Source organism: Hippopotamus amphibius, chromosome 1 (assembly GCF_030028045.1).
Source record: "Hippopotamus amphibius kiboko isolate mHipAmp2 chromosome 1, mHipAmp2.hap2, whole genome shotgun sequence".
NCBI lineage: Eukaryota > Metazoa > Chordata > Mammalia > Artiodactyla > Hippopotamidae > Hippopotamus > Hippopotamus amphibius.
Genome location: NC_080186.1, coordinates 221,328,727 through 221,353,047, shown reverse-complemented (window position 1 = coordinate 221,353,047; position 24,321 = coordinate 221,328,727). Strand labels below are relative to the sequence as shown.

The following is a 24,321-nucleotide window of genomic DNA, read 5'->3' as shown; positions in this document are numbered from 1 at the left end:
TAATAAATGATTGTCATTTTAAGGCTCTCAGTTTTGGAGCCATTTTTTATGCAGCAAATTTCAGTTACCTAACCAAAACAGGGTGATTTAACCAAAGTCTTTCTCTTCCGTTTTAATTCTTGTTGATTTTGTTCTTTTTGAGTTTGTATAGTTGTATTGTATCCTATAGAGATTTCTTATGGGCCTCAACTTCAACATCATTTCCTTGGCTGTTTGTGATACATTAAAGAGTTTTATGTCAGTCAACCTGCTTCCTGATATTCATACGCTGAAATATTGAAGCAAAATTTTTTTTATGTTCTGAAGAGAACCACCAGGAGAGCTTTATAAAAATGGATTTTCCATCCTCCTCGCCCGTTCCTCACCGTGATGGATAAGGAATCAGTATCCAGCTGCTCCCATAACAGTGTACAAGTTAATTTAATAACCTCACCAGGAAAGCTATCTCAATAACTCAATTAAGTATTTCCTGAATTTTGATTAAAGGAAAATCAGCATGTTAAACACTGTGTATAAGGACACAAAAAGTATCAAAACATAACCCTTACCCTCAAAAATTCTAGACTCTAATTGCAAAAAAAAAAAATCATGTCACTATCAGATTAACATTCAATTGGCCTGCTCTCCAAGTTGCACAACACTAAGGGGTACCATCACAGAGAAAATAATGTGAATGATGTCTCTCTGAAGCTGTTTAACCGACTGCACTGGAGATACAAAACTCAGTAATTGTTACATATCAATTATGTCTTAATAAAATGAGGAGAGGAAAGAGAATGCCCCCCTTTACATGTGGAGGGCCATCCCTGCCCCTCCCCATGCATTAAGTCCATGAGATATTGTCTCCAGGCTGGTTAATCAGAGGACCATATCCTTCTGGCAGTTGCTGTGTCCAAGTTCACACTGCTCGCCACACAACAGGCCAATATATTAAGAGACCAGTTGTTGGAGCAAGGAATAGCAACTTTATTTGGAAAGCCATCAGACCAAGAAGATGGTGGACTAATGTCCCAAAGAACCATCATACCTGAGTTAGAATTCAGGCTTCTTTTATACTTAAAAGGGGAGGAGGTATGGTTGGTTTTTGCAAACTTCTTGCAGGAATCCTTTGTTCTTGCAGCTGTTCACATAGGTCTGGTCATAATATTTCTACAAATCTCCAATAAGACAAATATTATTCTCTGTTCTGCAACTTTTTATCTCTATATGAGTGGAAAAGTGTTATACCTTTAAAGGTCAGAGCCTTGAGAATGGGTTATCCTATATATTTCAGGTTATAGGCAATATTCTTAACTTGTAGCAAAAGCAATGGAATACAAAGGTTAAAGTAAAAGAAACAATTAATGTGGCATCAGGTCTATTCTTCCCTATTACACAGTGACTGGCTCAGGGATGAACACATGATGCAATCAGGGCCAATGAGACATAATGTCTACATTTTTGCTGGGACTGTAAGAAAGAGATGCCCTCTTTTGTCCAACTGGATTTAGAGCTGAGAGTAGAAGCTTAGAGCTATTAACCACCACCTTGCCACCTCACAGGGAAAACCTGTCTTAGAAGAAAACTACATATTAGAGAAAAAGAACTGGGAACTGTCAAGAGAAATTGGACCCTAATGGTATCAACTCAACATCTCTTTCAAGATACAGGGAAAGCTAGCTCCTTTTCTGGACTTTTCCCCTTTTTATTATCATTATTAATGTTCATTGGAACGTGCGCCAGTGCGATGCGCACCGCGGCCCTGGGCGCTACAGATCGTTCACCACGCGGCCGCGCCCCGCCCGCCTCCCCGGCTCACGTCCATCAGGAAGCTGTTGCTCACCTCCAGCCAGTGCAACCGCACCACCTGGAAGTTGCCCACGCAGAGAGCCCAGTGCGGGTACTGCGCCTGCGACACGAACTCCACCAGGTCGCCGGGCCTGCACTTGTTGAGCAGGTTCTCCGGGGTGTAGGTGCTCAGCGCCGCGGAGCTTGGCGCAAAGCTTTTCTGGTAGATGCAGTCGTCCACTCGTCGCAGTAGAAGACGGAGCCCTCCACCTCGTGCAGCCGCGGGTCATAGGGCTGCGGCCCGGGCAGCAGCGGCCACCGTCTGGCAAAACGCCGCCACCTTCACCGGACCCTGGGGCCGCGGCTGTGGCTCCACGTCCTCGTCGTCATTGGAGAAGATGTAGGAGACCCGATGGGGGCCCGTCCTCCCGGTCCACTCCCTTGGGGTCCGCAGTGGGAACTTCCTTATAACTTAGAACCGATTTCTTGCCAAAGGTCACAGAAAAGAATTTACTGGGATAGCTGTAGAAGTGCTTCCGTTTAGAGGTATTTCCACAATAAGTCCTGTGAAACTTTCAGAGAGCCTGAGGGGCTTCCCTGGTGGTCCAGTGGTTAAGAATCCGCCTGCCAATGGAGGGGACACAGGTTTGATCCCTGGTCTGAGAAGGTCCCACATGCCATGGAACAACTAAGCCCGTGCATCGCAACTACTGAGCCTGCGTGCTGCAGCTACTGAAGCCCGCATGCCTAGGGCCGGTGGCAACAAGACAAGCCACTGCAATGAAGAGTAGCGCCTGCTCTCTGCAGCAAGAGAAAGCCCTCACACAACAACTAAGACCCAATGCAGCGAAAAAGAAAAAAATAATAATAAAGCATACGACATAATTGTTAGAAAGAAAGAGAGAAGGAAAGAAATAGAGCTTGATTCCCATCTTCTGTATCTATTCATCTGTCGATGGACATTTAGGTTGTTTCCATGATGTGGCTATTTAAAAAGTGCAGCAATGAACATTGGGTTACATGTATCTTTTTGTTTTTTGTTTGTTTTGCTTTGCTTTTTGTTTCTTGAACTTGTATTGAGACAATTGACATACAATAAACTGCATATATTTAAAGTGTAAAAGAAAAATTTTATTGGAGTATAGATGCTTTACTGGACTTTTCAATTCTGTGAGCCAAAACACAGAGAGAGAGAGAGACATATACCTTTTATTGTTTAAGCCAGTTTAAATTGGATTTTCTATCACTTGTAACACATCTTTCTTAGAAGCATATTTTTCACCAACAAAATGAGGATAGTACTTGCTACTGGGCTTTGGTGGAGTCTGAGTATTTTGGAAAGCATAAAGCCTATTTACCTATAAAGTATTATTCCTAATTTCTGACTGAGTTCCTTGCATAAAATATAATGCTATACGAAAAGAACATTTTCATTACCAAATATGCCTGTTCTGTGTTTAGGGACTTTTGATCCCATCTGTTCTACAGAATTTTTCAAATCATAGACTTCTCTGAAACCAAATCAGCAAAGTTCTGTTTCAATGAACAATTTGCTCCCTAGGCCATGAAAATAGCTTCTGCAAATAAGATCCTATGTTAAAAATGATATTTCTGAAAACATTTTACCTGTGAAATAGGTCAACATGGTTTGGAAATGAAATTGCCTAGTAAATTTGCTGCTGATGTTTAGTAAATTTTCATCACTGCTAATTAGTTACAGTCTAAGTTCCTTCTGGTTTCTTGATCTTGGGACGTGCTGCTCAAAAAAGACACAGCCATGTGGGGAACTGACAATGAAAGCCCTTTGGTCTTTATTCAAACAGCAAAAGATTTTCTTTTCAATAATCAACTGCTCATTTTACTTTTGTAATTCTCTTTTTCCTTCATTTCCGCTTCTCCTTTTTTTCCACGACTCTTAATCCAGCTTTGAAATTTGATTCTTTGATTTGATCCATCTGCAATATTTATTCCTCAAAGCCACCAGTGCCTTTGCAGAAATTCATCTGATGCCTGTGAACATTAGAACACAGAGAGATGTTAGAAGACAAGGAGATATTAGATGACAGGGAGATTTTTTAAATGAGCAAATAGAGACAATATTTTGATATGTGAATTCTATCTCAATAAAGCTGTTACTTAAAAAGAAAAAAAAAAGAGTAATGCGTTAATTCTGACCCAGCCCCCCAAAGAACTGATACACAATCACATACAGCTTCTCCCCAGAAGCAAACTGTGTCCAGGGTTTACCAGCCTGAAGGCTGGTGACAGTCTTCTCTTGGTTATCCAAATAAAACCCAGCAAGCCCTCCTTTGAGTGTTACCAGTGAGGCATGTGGACTCACAGTGAGTGGACTGAACTGATAAAGGCATTTTATCTACCAGCATTTAAATGTGCCCTTTAAAGACTAAAATCAGTTCCAGGGTCCCTCTTTACACTATGGTGGTACACAAGTGTATATATAGCAGACCAGCCATTAGGAAAGAAGCTTTGCATCTTTCCACATAATCCAAAACGACAGCAAATTATGATATGGTAATTAAATCAAACCTTACATAAGAAAAAAAATCTATATATTCAAAGCTACCTTCTTTTTAATTTTATTTTCCATTTTTTTCCATTTTATCCCACCTTGCCAGTGTACTCTCCTTGTAATTCATTCTCTAGCTAGGCTGAATTTACTGCTGCTTAGAATGACAGCAAAAAGATGATGTCACCCTTTAGCCAAATTGCACTATTATTACAGAACCGCTTATACTCATTCATTTATCTCTGCCAACATCGCTCCACAGGAAGGTTTTCCAGGGCAGATGTGAGATCCCTCGGCAACAAAAGTGGTGGAGACTGCACATTCATTTTAAAATCCTGAGAGGTAGAATTTAGTAAATCTGGAGAGTTGAGAAATATATTGTGAAAAGGAGACATCTAATGGCCTTAAATCTGTTCTGATTAAAAACCTCAGAGAATATTGAGTATGAAACAACTCCCCAATTTTTTCTTACTACAGAACTTTTTTCATCTAAGAGAATGCTTTTGACCCATGAAAATACCATGCAGACTAGTCTCTTTTGTAAATATATACATAGATGCTAAGAAATGATGTTACATTTTAGTTGCCATTTGATGGGAGCTGGGCAAAAATTAGTGAAAGATAACTGTAGGATTCCATCAAGTGCAGAAAAACACCTTCAAGATCAAATGCAAGCATCAGAGATAAAGGAAGGACTTTTTTTTTAAGAACTTTTATTGAGATACAGTTAACAGACAATAAACAGCATATATTTAGAGTGTACAATTTGGTATCCCAATCTCCCAATTCATTCCCCCCAAACTCTCCACGCTTTCCCCACTTGGTGTCCATATGTTTGTTCTCTACATCTGTGTCTATTTCTGCCTTGCAAACCAGTTGATTTGTACCATTTTTTCTATAGTCCACATATATGTGTTAATATACGATATTTGTTTTTCTCTTTCTGACTCATTTCACTCTGTATGACAGTCTCTAGGTCCATCCATGTCTCTACAAATGTCCCAGTTTGTCTACTAATTTTGGGTTTTGTTTGCTCTTCTTTCTCTAGTTGCTTTAGGTGTAAGTTTAGATTGTTTATTTGGGATTTTTCTTGTTTCCTGAGGTGGGATTGTATTGCTATAAACTTCCCTCTTAGATCTGCCTTTGCTGCATCCCATAGGTTTTGGGTAGTTGTATTTTCATTGTCATTTGTCTCCAGGTATTTTTTGATTTCCTCTTTGATTTCTTCAGTGATCTCTTAGTTATTTAGTAGCACATTGTTCAGCCTCCATGTGTTTGTGATTTTTGCAGTTTTTTCTCAGTAATTGATTTCTAATCTCATAGCATTGTGGTCGGAAAAGATGCTTGATATGATTTCAATTTTCTGGAATTTACCAACACTTGATTTATGATGCAAAACATGATCTATCCTGGAGAATGTTCCATGTGCACTTGAGAAGAACATGTAATCTGCTGTTTTGGGATGTAATGTCCTATAGATACTACTAAATCAAGCTGATTTATTGTGTCATTTAAAGCTTCTGTTTCCTTATTAATTTTCTGTCTGGATGATCTGTCCATTGGTGTAAGTGGGGTGTTAAAGTCCCCCACTATTATCGTGTTCCTGTCAATTTCCTCTTTCATAGTTGTTAGCATTTGCCTTATGTATTGAGGTGCTCCTATATTGGGTGCATATATATTTATAATTGTTATCTCTTCTTCTTGGATGGATCCCTTAATCTTTATGTAATGTCCTTTCTTGTCTCTTGTAACATTTTTTATTTCAAAATCTATTTTATCTGATATGAGTATTGCTACTCCAGCTTTCTTTTGATTTCCATTTGCATGGAATATCTTTTTCCATCCCCTCACTTTCCGTCTGTATGTGTCCCTAGGTCTGAAGTGGGTCTCTTGTAGACAGCAGATATACGGGTCTTGTTTTTGTATCCATTCAGCCAGTCTGTGTCTTTTGGTTGGGGCATTGAGTCCATTTACATTCAAGGTCATTATCGATATGTATGTTCCTATTACCATTTTCTTAATTGTTTTGTTTATGTTTTTGTAGGTCCTTTTCTTCTCTTACATTTCCCCGCTTAGAGAAATTCCTTTAGCATTTGTTGTAAGGCTGGTTTGGTGGTGCTGAATTCTCTTAGCTGTTGCTTGTCTGTAAAGCTGTTGATTTCTCCACCAAATCTGAGTGAGATCCTTGCTGGGTAGAATATTCTTGGTTGTAGATTCTTCCCTTTCATCACTTTAAATATATCATGCCACTCCCTTCTGGCTTGCAGAGTTTCTGCTGAGAAATCAGCTGTTACCCTTATGGGAGTTCCCTTGTATGTTATTTGTTGTTTTTCCCTTGCTGCTTTTAATAACTTTTCTCTGTCTTTAATTTTTGTCCATTTGATTACTATATGTCTTGGCATGTTTCTCCTTGGGTTTATCCTGCCTGGGACTCTCTGTGCTTCCTGGACTTAGGTAGCTGTTTCCCCTCCCATGTTAGGGAAGTTTTCAACTATAATCTCTTCCAATATTTTCTCGGGTCCTTTCTCTCTCTCTTCTCCTTCTGAGACCCCTATAATGTGAATGTTGGTGCGTTTAACGTTGTTCCAGAAGTCCCTTAGGCTGTCTTCAGTTCTTTTCATTCTTTTTTCTTTATTCCTTTTGCCTTTCTGCCTCAGTTAATCTGCTATTGGTTCCTTCTAGTGTATTTTTCATTTCAGTTATTGTGTTGCATATCTCTGTTGGTTTGCTCTTTAATTCTTCTAGGTCTTTGGTAAACTTTTCAATCTTTGCATCCAGTCTTTTTTCAAAGTCCTGGATCACTTTCACCATCATTATTCTGAATTCTTTTTCTGTAAGGGTGCCTATCTCCTCTTCATTTAGTTGTTTTTCTGGGGTTTTATCCTGTCCCTTCATCTGGTACAAGTCCTCTGCTTTTTTATTTTTTCTATCTTTCTGTGGCTATGGTTTTCAGTTCCACAAGACAAAATACTGCTGATACTGTTTAATATTGCTCTCTGCCCTGTTGTGGAGGAAGCTATCTAGGAGGCTCATGGGTGCTTCCTGATGGGAGGGACTGATGGTGGGCAGGGCTGGGTGGATGGAGCTCAGTAAGACTTTAATCCAATTTGGTGGGTGGAGCTCAGTAAAACTTTAATCTGCCTGTCTGCCAGTGGGTAGGGCTGTGTTCCCACCCTGTTGGTTATTTGGCCTGAAGCCACCTAGCACTGGAGCCCACAGGCTTTTTGATGGGGCTAATGGCAGACTCTGGGAGGGCTCATGCCAATGAGCACAAGGAAGGATTTTTTTTTTTTTTAATTATTTTTTTTTGGGGGGGTACACCAGGTTCAATCAACTGTTTTTATACACATATCCCCATATTCCCTCCCTTCCTTGACGCCCCCCCCTCGAGTCCCCCCCACCCTCCCTGCCCCAGTCCTCTAAGGCATCTAAGGAAGGATTTTTTTGAAGAGGAAAGCAAGCTATCAGAGAAACGGTATGAAACAGAAAAAGCAACCCAGGAAATGAGAGTAAAAAGAGAAACCCAGAATAAATTGTGTTCATTTGAGGGATACTTTCCCCCATATCTGCTCTTCCTTTCTTCCCCAATTCTTTGGAGCTGTGGGTAGCTTTTTTAAATACATTTTCTGTTTTCTCTTATCTTTTTTTTTTTTAATTTATTGGCTGTGTTGGGTCTTCATTGCTGCACACAGGCTTTCTCTAGTTGTGGCAAGTTGGGGCTACTCTTCACTGTGGTGAGTGGCTTCTCATTGCAGTGGCTTCTCTTGTTGCAGAGCCCCAGCTCTAGGCATGCCAGCTTCAGTAGTTATAGCACATGAGCTCAGTAGTTGTGGCTCATATGCTCTAGAGCTCAGGCTTGGTGGTTGTGGCACAGGAGCTTAGCTGCTCCAAGACGTGGGATCTTCCCAGACCAGGGATCAAACCCATCTCCCCTGCATTGCCTGGCAGATTCTCAACCACTGTGCCACCAGGGAAGTCCCTCTTATCTTATTAAAATATAATCCACACACATAGCAAAAATTCCAATAGTACACAAAGGGATACAAGAATAGGAGATCTCTCTCCCACTCCTGACCTCAGCTCCTTCTGTCACCTCCAGAAGGCAAATACTGTTACCACCTTCCTGAATCTCCTTATCTGTGTGTGTACCATGGACCCCTTAGCTATCTGCTGAAGGCTATGGATGCCCTTCTCAGAATTATGTTTGAAAGTAGGTAAAATGAAATGCAGGGGATTACAAAGGAAACCAATTACATTGAAATATGATTCTATCCAGGAAGCCCTTAGGGATCCCTGGGGTCCAGGATAAGAGCCTCTGCTCTTAGGATTCCCATGCATGCTCAATCAGGTATGTGTGCATATCTATCCTTTCTCACAAATGGCATCGGGGCTTCTGCAGCGGGTGCTGCTGGAGCTCTGCCCAGAAATCCCCTGCACAGCCAGTGCATCCATCCCCCAGCTGCTGTGAGTGTTGGTGACTAATGGTTCACAGTTGCCCCCTTCTACAAGGAATCATCCTCCCCACCCCCACACTGAGGCATGCCCAGCAACACAGGGGTACCAATGGTTGGCTAACTCGGTCAAGCAATTCATGCTTCAGAGCGTCACGTGGGATCAGGGTAAACCTGATGTCCATTGAGACATTAGCTCTTTCCTCTGCACTACCCCAACCCTCCTGCCCCTGGGAGCAATCCCCCCCTAAAAGCCCAAAGATCCCTGTCTCAGTCTCTGCTTTCAGAAATCCTTTCAAGGCACTCACTCACCATCCCTTACCTTGACTTTTCTATTTATCGATTTGTTGAAAGAGATTCCATATCTGTACATATGGATATGCTGCATTCTTTTAACAGCCACATACTAATCCCTTCAATGGATTTACCATAATTAATTTAGCACATTTCCAGTGCAGTCATTTCCAATAGTTCCTCTCTGAAAACTTAAAAATCTAATTTTTACATCTTTAAATGCAATTACTGACCACATTTTTAGCACAAACGGTCCCTGACTTCAGGTTTTTCAACTTTGCAATGGTGAGAAAGAGATACACCATTCAGTAGAAACCGTACTTGGAGTCTTGAATTTTGATCTTTTCCGGCGCTAGAGATGCATGGCCCTCATGGTGCTCCCTTGTGATGCTGGGCAGTGGCAGCAAGCTCAAGGCTCAGTCAGCCACCCAATCACAATCAATACACTTACAACCATTCTGTACCCATAAAACCACTCTGTTTTCCACTCTCAGCACAGTATTCAATAAATTACATGAGCTATTTAACACTTTATTATGAGAGAGGTTAGAAGATTTTTGCCCAACTGCCGGCTAATGTAAGTGTCCAGAGCACATTTAAGGTGGCCTAGGCTAAACTCTGTTGTTGAAAATGCATTTTCAACAAATGATAATTTCAACTTATGATGGGTTCATTGGGACATAACCCCATTGTAAGTCGAGGAAGATCTATATCTAATTAGTTGCTGAGGCGTCTTTCTTCAACTTCATTAGCTACAAAACTTTAGAACCTTGCTATCTTTTTGGAAGAAAGCTTTATTCTCAAAGCAATTTGTATTTCAATTTGATAAACTGTGAAGACTCAGTTGGCTCCTGTTCCTTGCATCTCTCAATCCCCGCAGCACCAGCTTCTTTAGCACCAGATCAAGGAACAATCTCCATTCTAAACAGAAAAAAAACCAGGACCTGCAAAGTCTTCCCTCGGACCTGCAAATCTTTGGATTTGCTGCTTGCCTCCCCACCAGCAAGAGGACTATGCTGCTCTGGAATCTGGTAAGAAACTGCTGGATCCCCATGTTCTCACACACCACTCCCAGGAACGTGAACATGCATTCCCAAGGACAGAACAGCGTAAACCCCCGGGGGAGGAGAAGCTGTTCCTCTCTGCACCTCTCATTGAAAGGTGGTTCCCCTCCCGCTCCCAGAGTAGCACTTGTTGGGGGCGTTTATTTGAGGCTGACCCTCATCTTTCAAACAGCCTTCCTGTGTGTAGGAATTTCCCCCAGTGTAAATTCCACTTCCTCAAGACAGGAACCAGAACTCACTTTTCCTGCCTAGCAACTGCTCGCAATATACCTGATGAGAAGCCCAGAACAGAGCAAGGCAAGGAAGTAGATGCTACTCAAAAAGCTACTTCTGCTCAGAATGGAAGACAGCCCTGGAGATCCCCAGGTGAGCAGTAGCAGTAGGGTCTCTGCTGGATTCGTTCAGTGGGGTGATTCTGTTGCTCACACCTAAGAATTAAGGCTGATACTTTACTTCACGTTTGTTTCTCTTTCCCTCAGAGGCTCCTTTCTCCACCAACCATAAAAAGATGCTTGATTTCACTCAAAATCAGAGAAATGCAAATTAAGGGAAATATTGTTTTCTACCCACCAGATTGACAAGGTTGGAAAAGTTCAATGAACTATCAATACCTTGATGTGAACAGGGGAAAACCTGCTGCCCGTGGGAGAATAAACCAGTACAACCTTTACAAAAAGAATTGGGTTATGAGCTATAAGTATGAATACAAAACCCTTGACTCAACAATTTCACTAACAGGAATTTTTCTTATAGATAAGAGGCCAGCAAATGTTTTCTTTAAAGGACCAGGCAGGGCTTCCTAGGTGGCGCAGTGGTTGAGAATCCGCCTGCTAATGCAGGGGACGCGGGTTCGATCCCTGCTCCAGGAAGATCCCACATGCCTCAGAGCAACTGAACCCGAGCACCACAACTATTGAGCCTGTGCTTCAGAGCCCGTGAGCCACACCTACTGAGCCCATGTGCTGCAGCTGCTGCAGCTACTGCAGCCCACGTGCCTAGAGCCCATGCTCCACAACAAGAGAAGCCACGGCAATGAGGAGCCCGCATACCACAACGAAGAGTAGCCCCCACTCACCACAACTAAAAGAAAGCCCACACACAGCAAAAAAGACCCAACACAGCCAACTAAATAAATAAATACATTTTTTAAAAAAATAAAGGACCAGGTAGTAAGAAGTTTAGGCCTCCAGGCCAGGTATCACTGCTGCAATTACACAGCTCTGTGGTTGTAGTTTGAAAGCAGCCAACAGACGTTATGTAAACAAGTGGGCCTGGTTATGTTCCAATAAAACTTTATTTACAAAAACAAATGGCACATTGAATTTGGCCCACAGGCTATAGATTGCCAAGCCCTGCTAGGTTCCCTTGCACAAAAAGCAAAAACATATATATTCTGCATTCTTCATAGCAATAGCCTAAGAATGGAAACCACCTTGATGTCCATCAAGAGAGGACTAGGTAAGTAAATTATAGCACATTCATTCAATAGAATAGTTGCAGCCACTAAAAAGAAGGAAGCAGCTCTATGTGCACTGATAAGGATTAATATCCAGAATTTATCAAATTTTTTAATATATTAAAACAAGAAATTTTTTCACATTTCTTTGCATTGGGTTTTTTGGATGACACCATATTGGATATCTTTAATCCCAGAATCCATTTATTCCTTTTTCTAATTGAAATATAGTTGCTGTACAACATTATACAAGTTACAGGTGTACCATATAGTGAATCACAATTTTTAAAAGTTAGGCTCCATTTATAGTTGTTATGAAACTTTGGCTATATTCCCCATGTTGTACAATACCTCTTACTCCCCTACCCCCATATTGCCCCTCCCATTCAAATTTTTTTAAATGCAAGATAGAGAGCAGGGTAGACTATACTTCTGCTTTTTATAAAAATTATATATACATATAATTAATATATATTTACACACACATATATATGTATTTACTTACCCAGGCATAGCACATGTCTGATGAACACAAATGAGATTGGGGAGGGAAACTAGATGGTTGGGGACAGGAGCATGTAGGAGACCTTTTTTCACCGTAGGTCCTTTTTTGCCCTTTGAATTTTACACCATGTGCTTTACCAATAAAGAACAAATAAATGCAATTTAATTCTTTTTAATGCATATACTTTTTTAGTAGTGTTTTGGATCACCAGGTATAAACAGGAAAATAAAGCAGGGCTCTGGACAGCAGAACTATCTATTTCCAAAGTCCCCTCCCATGCCCAGAGGCTGCATGGTGTCCATCAAAGAGCATCACAGAGGAAATCAGGAGACTTGACTTCAAGTCCAGCCTCCGTTACCAACTCTCTGTGCTGCCCTGGACCAGTCACCTCTTCTCTCTGCTCATTCCTTCCTCTTCAGTAAAATGGAGGCAGTAATACTTTTGAGCTACGTAACATAAAACAACATTATTGTTACTGGAGAAATCTGTCAGTGTCTCTGGGCCTCTTTCCTAATCTACAAAATCAGGAAGATGGACAAAATGAGCCTTTAACTCTCAAATACATTATTCTGTTCATAAACAAAGTTATCATTTACAAGAATTCAGGCAGAGTCATGAGTATGGGGAACAAATGAGTATCTCTTTTTGCTTATCTCAAGAGAGTGACTTCCAAGTCCAAAAAGAAAATAAGATATATGTTTGCACTTAGAGATCCAGGAGGTGGGAGGTTTGCACTTAGAGATCCAGACAGTTCTTCCAAGGACACTACCTCTTCTTTCCTTGGCCCAGTTGTCAGCCAGGCAAGTTCGTTAGGGTATTTTTTTGTGGAGTTTTTTTTTTTTTTTTTTTCACCTGCCACTGGCTACAGAATAAGCCCCGCTGGAAAAAAAAAAATTAGGAAATGTCACTCATAAAGAGGGATGGGTACATTAATAATGTTAATAGGCTGATGAGAACTGACAAAGAAATGGAGGGGCCATGCAGGGAGGGTGCCCTGCCCTGTCCTGACTTCTGGCCTTTGCTATAAGCTATCACTTGTATTATTTCAGGAACTTCGGGGAGATGACAGGGTGGTGACAAAGAAGAGCAGCATTGCACTATCCTCCTATTTCTGCGAATTTCTGGTTATTGTTAAGCAAAAGTTTGGAGAAGTTAAACTGACAGGAAATAGCACACGTGTTGAGTTATAAGGTGGCAAATGTTGTGAAATCCGTTTTCAGAAAAGTTCAACTGGACAAGAGTGTGCTGATGTGATAAGGAGCGGAGCTCTCAACACCATCTCAGCTGGTGGAAGGCTTGTTTCCTTTCCTTCCTCATTTCCGTGGGCTTGGGAGGAACTACCCAGCCACTCTCAAAAGAATGTTGCAAAGCCTCTTCATGTCCCTGGCATCAAAGAACGTTTTACTCTTCAATAAGCCATGTTTGTCCTCTCAATCTTAGAACCAGGGCAGCCAATCCAATCTAAGACATTTTAACAAATCACAGACTCTCCCTGGACATGCAGAGAGTGTGGTGGGGATACATTCCCAAAAACGATGGACTGAGACAAGAGAGAAGGGATGTAGGCCTTAAGGCAGCAGAGGAAAAAGAATGTGGGATTTCAAATGTGTATTAAAGGGTTGTACTTTCTGTATGAGAGGTGGGAGGAAATAGTAATTACATGAAAGATGCAGGACATAAGGGTTTGCTAAAAATTTTGGTGGACTATGGAACAAGTAGAAATAGGGTGGAACAAATGAACCCATCTGTGAAATGGAAACAGACTCACAGACATAGAGAACAGACTTGTGGTTGCCAAGGGGGAGGGGGAGGAGGAGGGATGACTGGGAGTCTGGATTAGCAGATGCAAACTATTACATATAGGCTTGATAAACAACAAGGTCCTACTGTATAGCACAGGGAACTATATTCAATATCCTGTGATAAACCATAATGGAAAAGAATACATAAAAGAATGTATATATGTGTATCACTGAGTCACTTTGCTGTACAACAGAAAGTAACACAACATCGGAAATCAACTATATTTCTGAGCATTCCCTGCTGGTCCAGTGGTTAGGATTCAGCACTCTCACTGCCGGGGCCTGGGTTCAATCCCTGGTCAGGATCTCACAAGCCGTGTGGTGCAAACAAATTTAAATTAAAAAAAAAAAAAAAAAAAACTACACTTCAATAAAAAATATTTTTTTCTTAATTTTTAAAAAAGTGATCAGCAAGAGAGGAGGAAAGGTGGGAGGGAAGGATGGAAGGAAAGAAGAAGATAGATACATACCTATGCTCAGAAAATGTACTAGAGAGAAATGTATCAACATATTAATAACAGGGAGTGAAACTATGGGAGATGTTTTTTTCTTTTGGATTATCTGTATTTTTTACAATGACCATATATGGCTTTCTGTTCATTTGTATGAAATGTTATCATGCAAATGAGAACTATTTATTTCTGGTGAACTGATTACACTTAAAAGTACTTTAAATAATTTTCATGGAGCTCCAAAAATAAATAAATAAATAAATAAATAAATAAATAAATAGGATGGAAAAGAGGAAAATTGGAGTTGGGAGCAGAGAAAGGTTTATTGCAAAGTCCAAGCAAGGAGAACAGGTGGCACATGCTCTAAAGACCCAAACTCCCTGATGATTTTCAGGCAAGGATTTTTAAAGACAGTGTTAAGGGAGAGGGTCTTAGGATGCATGATCAGCTCATGGACCATTTTCTGATTGGTTGGTGGTGAGCTAACAGGGTGATGTTTCCAGAATCTCAACCTTCTGGTTCCAACCAGTCTGGGGTCTTTGTGCTTGTGGTCAGCACAAAGTCACCATCCTCCACCTGGGTGGAGGTCTTAGTTTCTACAGTACAACTCAAAGATATGCATCAGATTGTTATCTATATCCCTTCAGGAGAAACTAGGAGTCTAGTCACTCTATTGTCCTACCCATTAACTGCTTGAGCCTACTCTTTGGACCTGGGAAAGATGAAAGCCTTTTTTTTCCTACAAACAAGAAATGGGGGCAGGGGGTGGGGCTATGGAGGTGCTTTTGTACCTGGTAGGGCCACACAGGGTCCTACTGGGTTTAAATCCCCCCCTTTTCTTTGATCCCTACAACTTCTGTCTGACTTGGCTACAAATTGGAGGCTTCCATGACCTCTTCCTCCTTAGATTCAGTTATTTCCTAGAACAGCTCACTGAACTCAGAAACACTCACTTATGTTTACCAGTGTATTAAAGGATATGATAAAGGATACAGATGAACAAGAGATATATAGCGTGAGGTCTGGGAGGGTCCTGAGCACAGGAGCTTCTATCTCCATGGAGTTGGCACACCTCACTCTCCCAATATGTGTATATGTTTACCCACCGGAAGTTTCCCAAACTCCATACTATTGGGATTTTATGCAGGTTTCCTCATGTGGGCATGAACAATTATTAACTCCATTTCCAGCCCCTCTCCCCTAAGAGAATGGAACGGGGCTGAAAATTCCAAATTTAATCATGGTTTGGCCTCTCTGGTGACCAGCCCCCATCCAGGAGCCTCCTTAGAACAAAAGATACTCTTATCACCCAGGAAATTCCAAGGGTTTCAGGAGTCCTGTTTCAGGAACTGAGGTCAAAGATCAAATATTAGAACAGAAGATGCTCCTAGTGTTCTTATCCCCTGTGGAATATACACGGGTTTTAGGAGCTCTGTGCCAGGAACAAGGGGCAGAGACCAATACATATATTTTCTATTATTTCAAAGTATTAATTTTGAAAATGGTCTCTGAGCACTGGTGCTGAATTGAATCTTGGAGACAGAATTTTGGGTGAAGTAGAAAAGAATAGCTTTATTGCTTTGCCAGGGGCTCATGCCCCTCAAAAAAACTGTGTGTCCCAACCCAGGAGCATTTGATAAGGAGTTTCATAGCAATGATTGAAGGGTGGGGTTGCTGATAAGATTAGGGTGTGTGCAGGGCCTGCACTCCTCTAATCTGGCCTCAGGTAATCTTCTTGATGAGTTTCCCTGGTTCCTTTAATCTGGCTTCAGGTGGTCTTCTCTGATATGAAGAATGCTGACATCTTCCATGTGTTGGGTTTTAATTCTGTAAAAAGCTTAAAAACATTGTTATATATATCCCTTGAGGTGAACTAGGACCCTGCCCCAGGCTGCACTATTGTTTCTTGGCTGTTCCTCCCTTATCTCCGCATCCCCTCCCTTCCTGGATTAACGACTGTTCCAATCTGCCCCTTGGAACTCAGGGAAGGTCATGGAAGCTGGAATCTGTTCTGCAAGGCAGAAATAGAGATACAGATGTAGAGAACAATCATATGGACACCAAGTGAGGAAAGTGGAGAGGGTGGGGGGGAATGAATGGGGAGATTGGGATTGCCATATATACATTACTAATAAGAAAAAATTATCAAATTGTACACTTTAAATGTATGCAGTTTATTCTATGTCAACTATATCTCAATAAAAGTTCTTTAAAAAAAAATTTTGCCACACATATAAAGTGCTTTCTGGTCTTAGTTTGCATTTTCCAGATTACTGATGAGGTTGAGCATCTTCTCATATGCACTTCCATTCTGTGACTTTGCCTATTTTTCTGCAATTTTGTCTGCTTCGTATAGATTTGTTGGCATCTCATATATTCTGGAAACTATTCATGTGTTTGATATATCTGAGCAGATTTTTTTATTTTTTATCCAACAGTTTGGAAACCACAATATCAGTAATCAGTTCTGTGCTATAGAATTCAGTCATATAGGTATTCTTATGAGAGAAAAAAAAATTTCACTTGATTCATAAAACATTTTCTATCTTTGACTCTGATGTACCAAAAATTCTACAAAGGGCCAGTTCCTAGAATATCTAAGAATATTTCACCACATGGTCCCATAAAACTTGACACAATAGAAGAATCTTCTCTCAGACTTGTTTTAAACAGTGTACATCAGCCAAGGACCCCCTGCCTCAAAAAACAGAAATCGATGGTGCTTTCCAATTAGGAAGATTTGAAGAAATTTTACTAACAGAAGGATTAATTACAAAAGGGTGAGTGGATGTGAAACAGGAGGGAAGGGGGCAGGGCACAACCTTTGAAAGAATGACATAGCCCAAGGACATGACATAAACTGATTAGAGCTAAATGGGCCCAAGATGGCAGACAAGTCAACTTCCACTAGACCTTGAGCCTCACTGTAACACGTCAGCAAGCTAAATGATGCACCCACAGGCGCCATGACAGTTCTCAGGCAGACCACAAGGATTAAAATGTGGGTGGTGGCCCAATTCCTGGAAATCCCTGACCCTTCCCGAAATAGCTGGAATACTCCTCCCACTCATTAGCCTATGAAATCACCCACCCTTATTAAAAACTGACAACCCAGTACCCTGGTGCCTTTTCTCCCCTTCTGAAATGGCCCACACTCTATCTGTGGAGTGTATTTCTCTCCAGATAAATCCACTTCTTACCTGTCACTTTGTCTCTGCCCGAATTCTTTCTGCCATGAGACATCAAGAACCCGAGCTTCATTAAGTACTGAAACCAGGTCTGTGATCTCAGGCAGAAGACCTTGGGTTTAGGCTGGGTTCAAGTCCCAGTCGTGTGGGTTCGAGTCCCAGTTAGGGTTTTGGCCAGGTTCAAGTCCCGGCACGTGGATTCAAATCCCAATCTGAGGTGCATGTTTCAGGTACAGGTGTTGCAGGAGAAGGGGGAGTGAGAGGATGGTCACATCCCAGGTCTCAGGTGAGTTCCTGGGACAGGCCACTGAGTGAGGGTCCTTGGCCTCACATGGGAAAGAATTAGGGTGAGCCAAAGTAAAGCGAAAGCAGGTTTAGTAGAGAGATACACATTCCATAGGCAGAATGCAGACCGTCTCAGGAAGTGAGACCCCTGGATGTGGAGTTATTAGTTTTAATGGCTGGCTAATTTCATATGCTAATAAGTGGGAGGAATATTCTAACTATTTGGGGGAAGGGACAGTGATTTTCAGGAATTGGGCCACTGCCCACTTCTTGGCTTTTTATGGTCAACCTGGGAACTGTCATGGTGCCTGTGGATGTGTTATTTAGCTGATGCATCACAATGAGCGTATAATGAGGCTCAAGGTCTGTGGGAAATGGAAACTTCCACCATCTTGGGCCTAGTTGGTTCTAACCCGTTTTTGTAATATCCTCAACAGCTGTGTCATTTTTTTTTTTAAGAGTTATGCCCTGCCCTCTTCTTTCCTGTCACATACAGGAGACATAAGAGATAGTAGCAGTGGAGCTGTCACAATCCCCAAAGGGATAAGGGGAAAGAGATCTTGCCTGAAGCTAGACATGTTACCAAACTCAGTTTTGGCTGTTCAACACTTGAAAGTCAAGTGTTGGTTGGAAAGGAAAGAAAGGAAAGGCAAGGTCGCTTTATTCAGGAGGCCAACAACTTGCAGAGAAGGTTTGTGTCCAAAAACCAACTCGGAAGATTCTGCTTGACCATGAAAGTTTTGTAAAGAGAGAGGGGAAGTCAGTCATTTGGGGAGGGGGTCAGAGTCTTTCACTGTGTGCAGACTTTCTTCTGATTGGTTGGTGGTGAGGTAACAGGATGATGTTCCAGGAATCTTGTGCTCCACCTGAAGCTGACATCCTCCACCTGAGTGGGGGCCTTAGTTCCTGCAGGAGAACTGAAAGGTTTTGTTTATGTATCTTCCTTGAGGAGGAGCTAAAATTAAATAAAAATAATAATTAATAAATAAATAAATAAATAAATAAATAAATAAATAAATAAATAAAAGAGAACCTGGATTCACTATATCAGTGCAAACCTTCTGGTCCTGACAAACTACATCCCAGCCTACTACTGGAAGAACCTGGTGATAAAAGGAGCTACCGTTTGTTATCTCAAAAGAATCTTAGAAACTGGGGCAGGGATGAATGAAGCAATTCTCAGACAGGTTATCAAATATAATTCTGAACACAGAGAGAGGAATGGGCTCCACTTAAACATGCCTAGGAGTCAGGAAGGACAAGTCATGGTTTAATAAATTCACAGCACTTCCCTTCTTATCCATACGCTACCAGATTAGTACATCAGAGAAAGCTGTCGATACTCTGCTTCAGCATTTGAGCTCAGCATTTGACAGAGACCCTCACTTTGTGAACAAGATGGAGCCATGTGGCCCAGATGATCACAAAGATAGATGCTAATTATGAATCAATGCCAGCCCAGAGTCTGCGGTGCCACGGAATTCTGTCTTCAGCCTTCACCTGCTCACCAAGTAAACAGCTGAGTGTACAGCTGACTTGCTTTTCTTCTTCTTCGACAGCTGGAGAGGCAGCCAAATATATTGAGTGGAAGACTGTGGATCCAAAGGCTATAACAAACCAAATTTAATAATAGAAATCTTAATTGGAATAAATGCAAAACGCTACACTTACATTTTTTGATGCATCAGAACAGAATCAGAAAAACATGACTAGGCTTCCAATTAAACACAATGGGTAGGAGACATAGAGAATAGGAGATGTGAGCGATAATTTGAAAGATGGAAAGCCAATAGTAACTGACTTGGCAGAACCCACCACCAGAGTGCCTGCAAAGAGGGACGCCAATGAGAGCAAAGCCAGTTCAACTCTAAGAACCCTGGAAAGGCCTAGGACCAGGAGGCCCAGCACTGCAGAAGGGAGTGTTCGTGAAGCCCAGAGTGAGAAGTAGGAGGACGTGAACACATGAATAGAATGAAACTGCTTCGTGAGAGTGTGTATCCATTCACTGAAGAGGTTCAAGCAGAATTTAGACAATCGCCAATCAAACATATTATAAAAGTGGCAGTCCCCTGGCAGTCCACTGGTTAGGACTCTGTGCTTTCACTGCCGAGGGCCTGGGTTCAATCCCTGGTTGGGAACTAAGATCCCACAAGCTGAGCTACACGGCCAAAAAATATATACATTTTTTTTTTTTTTTTCTGATTCAAGCTTTGAGTAGAACTTGCCTCCAATGACCTTTAAGTCCCATCACCTCTGAAATCCTGTGATTCTCATCCTGTGTAGACAGGATTCCAACAGATTTTGGTGACTTCTGCATATAGTTCCCGAAAGAGTCTTAGAGGTGGCACTGTGGTGTAAGATGAGACAGCCATGGCTACTCCCTGATTCTCCTGGGCTACACTATTGTCTACAGTGACAAGTAATAACTAGAATGTTTCTGAATCTTAAAAAGTCAGAAACCTGAACTCATAGGTTCAGGACGCCTAGGTACAACAGTTCCAGTGACACATGAGGCATTGTGTGCATTAGTTTGTCATCCTCCTGAGCGCTGGCCTTCTGCCTTATTCACATCTGAGCTGTGACACTTCTCTTCACCATGTCTGTCGTTCTAGGACAGCAAAATAAGCCACACGCCGAAGCAACTGCTTCTCATCCCGGTGTCCTGCCCCATGGTGTGTACGCACTACCTCAGGGTTTCTGGGAGTGTGGGGCTCTGCAAGCTTTATGTCCCTTGACTTAAAAAATAAGAAAAAACAACACAAAAACCTTATCTTTTTGGTACATGTTTAGGCCAGTATTTCAAATATGATTGTGTCTGCTTACCTTCCCTTTTCCACAGCTAAAGATTCATGCTCTGCTTCTTAAAAGCTAATTACTTAATATCTAGCTCCTCCTGACAAATGTTGTCCCTCATGAAAACTGTAAAATTTGGTTTCTTCATTTATCTGCTTCAGATTTACAAAGTCCATGGGGAATTTCTGCCCCTCACCAAGCGACATCTCCATCAACTCCATAGATTCAGAAAACTCTGTTCCTACATACAGATCTTAATTCCAGGAAAACTTCTTAATATTTGGAATCTACAAAACTGTCAAATCCATTAACTTTTGGCATAACTGCCCTCTTCCAACCTACTGGGTGGAGACGGGGGGGATGTAAATGCCATTAGTCTAACCAAAAACCCAAAAACCCTTTTCTTTTTTTTTTTTTTTTTTATTATTTTTTTTGGGGGGGTACACCAGGTTCAATCATCTGTTTTTATACACATATCCCCATATTCCCTCCCTTCCTTGACGCCCCCCTCGAGTCCCCCCCACCCTCCCTGCCCCAGTCCTCTAAGGCATCTTCCATCCTCGAGTTGGACTCCCTTTGTTATACAACAACTTCCCACTGACTATTTTACAGTTGGTAGTATATATATGTCTGTGCTACTCTCTCCAAAAACCCTTTTCTTAATGTTGGGTCTAGTCTAGCTGACAAAAAGTTGTGAGTTAAGTGGGGAAAAAAATCCCACACTTATTTTTTGTTATCTTCACTAGTTTGTTGTATTTTTTCAATTCCACATATAAGAGGTAGGGGTAGGGGATTAAGAGGTACAAACTATTATGTATAAGATAAGCTACAAGGATATATCATACAACACGGGAAATATAGCCAGTATTTTATAACTATAAATGGAGTATAACCTTTAAAAATAATCACTATACTGTACACCTGTAAATTATATAATATTGTACACCAACTATATTTCAATGAATAAAAAGATATGTGATCACCAAATGCAAAAACACAAAAAACAGAAAAACATATTCTTTTAGTGACTACATTTTCGGGGGTAATGGCGCACTTGCCCCTTATTCCGAGTGGGTGTCCTAACTGCCTTGGTCCTTTATAGGCTCACACCCTCAATACCTGATTGACTCTGGTTGTTCTGTTTGTTTCCTGAAGTGTCCTTTCTACTAATTTGATCCGAACCAAAGAATATGATGTAGTAGCTCACAACAATTTCCATCTGTCCTAATACTTATACCAACTTTCTAGACTTGATTTTTCTCTCCTTCTCTGGAGAGAACAGAAATCATTTATTTCCTATTTAGAGCAATTAATTTAGCACTCACATAAACATCATTGAATTGTTTGTCTCACAGAAGGAAGAGTAGCACCTGGCAGTTAGTCCTCCAACTAAATCATTTCTATGGTTTCAAAAATATTCTTAGCATTGCCAACATCATCTGTGCAAGTGAGCTCCCTTTCCATCTCCACATCACAAAGCTTTCAAAGGAGTACTATGCATTGGGGCATACACGTTTGTTTTAAATTTCTGACCATGTTCGTAGTAGGTACTTAACCCCTTACGTGGCTTATGAAAGAGTAGTGCTCTAGTGATCCTTGTAATCTACTGCTATGAGGCAAGTTACAGAGTGTGTTGAAAAGAGAAGGATTTAAACTTTGTAGATTCAGATTCAAATTCAGCATTCAAGTCCCCATTTGAGCCAAATTCATTAATGCTGTGTTAAAACTGTTTCATCCCTGAGGAAACAAACCAGCATCTCCGTGTGTAATTCATAGATTTTAAATATAGCTGTGGCTTGCATCAAACCAGAACAAGGGAGAAGCTTCTAAAGCTGATGAAAGAGCTGCTCAAGAAAACATACAATGTCTTGGTTTCAAAGGCAAAAAAAAAAAAAAAATTCGACAACTTGAGCCTACACTTGCTTCAAGAAAATCTGCAGTGAAAATTAAAACAAACAAAAAGCAAACAAAAACAGCTTAACGGATGCTCCAGAATTAGCTTCTCATTAGGGCACACGGAGGGTTGTTAGGTCTCTCTAAAATTCTACTCAAAAAGGCCTACAAAGATTTCCCCTACTCGTTCGTGACTGTTCTGGTGTTTGTCTCCTGATGTTTATAGTAAAAAAATAAGGCTGGGGGGCTTCCCTGGTGGCACAGTGGTTAAGAATCTGCCTGCCAATGAAGGGCACACAGGTTTGAGCCCTGGTCCAGGAAGGACTACTGAGCCTGTGCTTTAGAGCCCCTGAGCCACAACTATTGAGCCCATGTACCACAACTACTGAAGCCCAAGCACCTAGAGCCTGTGGTCCACAGCAAGAGAAGCCCACACACTGCAAGGAAGAGTGGCCACCACTCACCGCAACTAGAGAAAGCCCGCGCACGCAGCAACAAAGACCCAACACAGCCAACAAAAAAATAAATAAGTAAATTTTAAAAAATAAATAAATAAATAAGGCTGGGAATATGAAGATAAGAACTTTTGACTAGGGTTCTATGAGATTATATCATGTGACATGTAATTTTATATAGTATTTTATTGTGTTGGCCTGCTTGGTCTATTTATAAACAATTTAGAAAGATTAATATTATACAAATACAGGTCTTTGGGTCACTTCTCTAAAAAGAAATCAAGCCCCAAAGTAAGAATATCACCTCTCTATTTTACTTTTGTTTCTATGAGAAGCCAAGATTGAGCTTGCTTTACTTCAATTTACAGAAATATTTCCATGTTCACACCCATCACAAGAAGGATTTGACTTATGAATTGCACATAAAGTTCAAACATGCCAAGTGTGCCAGAATGTGTGTGTGTGTGTGTGTGTGTGTGTGTGTGTGTGTTAGATTTTTTGGTGTCAAGGCAACTTCGAGTACTAGGGAATTTACTGCATGTTACACACAGGATTAAGAAAAATAGGAATCTGGGCTACATGGCCAGGCATCGTGGGGCCTAGTCGAACAGGACAGCAGGTGCTACAGGGCCTGGGAGGCAATTCTCAGAACTAAAAGGCACCGATACAGCAGCAGTGACAAGGGACCCAGGTTGCCAGGCTGACTCCTCAGCAGCTGTGTTCACTGACTCTCCATCCTTACGGTGACTCAGAAACTCTCTTTCTCTGTTTGTCCAGCTCAACTGCTATCAACCAACCACATCACTCTGATCACATCTTTTCTCTACCTCGTGGCTTACATTACTCATGGCGTCGGCTAGTTCATGGTTCTACGTCCTCTTGGCATCTGTGCACTACCCTCCGTGGCTGGGGGGCAGGGGGTGGGGGAAAACCCAGGTCTGCTTCCATTATGAATTGCTTGTCTCTTTCCCTTCATAGCCAGCACAAATTCTTGAGAGAGAAAATCTGCTTGACTTAGCTAGTAACTATAGGCCACTTTATAGGCCTCTAGCCCAGTGGGTATGAATTTACCAAGAAGGTTTATTAAAACACAGATTGCCCAATACCACCCCCAGAGTTTTCTGATTCAGTAGATCTCTAGATCTCTAGTGGGATCCAATCATTTGCATTTCTAACAGATCCCCAGGTGATTCTGATACTTCTGATCTAGAGATCACACTTTGAAAATCACTGCTGTAGCTATAGGTTGATGATCCTGGAAAAAGATGCCCATCAGCTGTAGGTAGGGGGATACGTGATGTGATTTGGAATATGAACACCTATAAATAAGGACCTTACCGGTGCCAGTTTCCTCAGCAAGAGACTTTGGACAGAAAACTTTTAATATGG

The 24,321-nt window shown here is 41.3% G+C and overlaps 1 pseudogene; it reads right to left on the bottom strand.

The window, feature by feature from the left end:
• Nucleotides 1-1,748: 1,748 nt before the first annotated feature.
• On the bottom strand, nucleotides 1,749-23,780 carry LOC130844212 (protein LRATD2-like; annotated as a pseudogene).
• Between the last annotated feature and the right edge of the window lie 541 nt (nucleotides 23,781-24,321).